At 29.1% G+C, this 1,546-nt stretch overlaps 1 protein-coding gene across 1 annotated transcript in view; it reads right to left on the reverse strand.

The window, feature by feature from the left end:
* The window catches only part of LOC107455966 (ran-specific GTPase-activating protein), a 237,077-nt gene that overhangs the window by 201,282 nt on the left and 34,249 nt on the right, over window positions 1-1,546 (reverse strand). The gene's annotated exons all lie outside the window — the stretch shown is intronic.

Raw genomic sequence — 1,546 nt, forward strand, 5'->3', positions numbered from 1 at the left:
AAAGTTACGCGTTAAATTCATTTAGGGTCACCAATCTGTGGTGATTAGATTAAATAATATTAAATAAATTGATTCAATAAAATTAATAATCACAACAGTTTAATAATAATTAAAAAAAGAAGAAATCATATTAAGTTACAATGTAAAAGACTGACAAGATTAACGACAGCAGCATTTTAAGAGAGGTGAATGTTCACCGGCTAGCAAGCCCGAATGAATGTTTATCGGCTAGCAAGCCCGAATGAATGTTTATATTCAGCTGTTGCCAAATTCTGGAAACTAAAGTTTGAACACAAGAGATGTTGCCATCACATAAAAAGGTTGAGGGAAATGTTTTGCACTGCCATCTGGCGAGCAGAGTTCATCGCCATCTGGTGAGAAGGTGGTTCACCACAGGTTTTTAGCTGTTCGATAGGTTAAAAATTTTAAATTAGTAAAAAGAAATGGAATGCGTTCATCATTGTTTTTGTATAACAATTTTGCGCAAAACAAGATTTATTTTATTTGATTTAATTATTTATATTTTGTTGAATTAGTGTGACGATTTTTAGTTTAATAATTGAATTTAATAATTTTGAGGTATTTCAAATCAAATTATAATAAAGCTATGTTATGCAATCTCGATTGCTCTATATGGGACAATTTTGGGCCTGATAAAATTTATTTTCACAAATTTATTGTATTTTGATAACCTATTTTTAATATATTTAGGTTCTTAATCACTTGATTTACAAAAGTATTTTAAATTGATATTTATAAACGTATTGCGTTAGCGATTGTGTTGAATTGAATAGCATACAGTACTTTTCAAATGTAAGCAAAATTGTACAAGTTACAATTCTGGTTACATTTGAAAAGTTTGATGAAAATTTTCAAAATACATAAATACTTATTTTAATTAAGATCTTATATATTAATTTATTGTATATTTAATAATTATTGGACTGATTTTTAAACATTTAATTATTTTGTATATAACTTGTAAAAAATTTTTTGCGGCGTATCCAATTGTGTGGTCTTACTGATGAAAAACTTAACCCTTTTAGTCAAATTTTACGGTTGCGGCGTATATCTGCTGAAATATGTTATTTATTTTTGACAATCATAACAACTAAAAGTTTGCTTCTTTTCCACTGTACTTCTCAAGACAACCCTAGCAGCAAACTGACTTGGGTTCTCATTGAACCAATACTCCTGAATCTTGGCTCAATAAGGGTTTAAATGGCCGTTATTTAACGACATTGACCCTACACATAATTGTCCGACTCATTCAATATTTTACAGTCACTTTACAACCAATATCAGCTCTATATGGAAGTGTCAGATTCATTCAATATTATATATTCATTATTCAGCTAATAGAGGCTCTGTATAGGAACAAAAATTGTAGGTATCCCAATATTGGTCGCTTGGTGCAGGTTCATATAGGATCTATATTGAGCCAAACTGGGGCCAAGGTAAAATTGTTGTTAGGGAAGTTATCATTAGGTAAAATTCAAAGAAAATAATAAATTATTAATTTCAATACAAAAATATTAAATCTAAG

The sequence above is a fragment of the Parasteatoda tepidariorum genome, chromosome 4 (genome assembly GCF_043381705.1).
Source record: "Parasteatoda tepidariorum isolate YZ-2023 chromosome 4, CAS_Ptep_4.0, whole genome shotgun sequence".
Taxonomy (NCBI): Eukaryota; Metazoa; Arthropoda; class Arachnida; order Araneae; family Theridiidae; genus Parasteatoda; species Parasteatoda tepidariorum.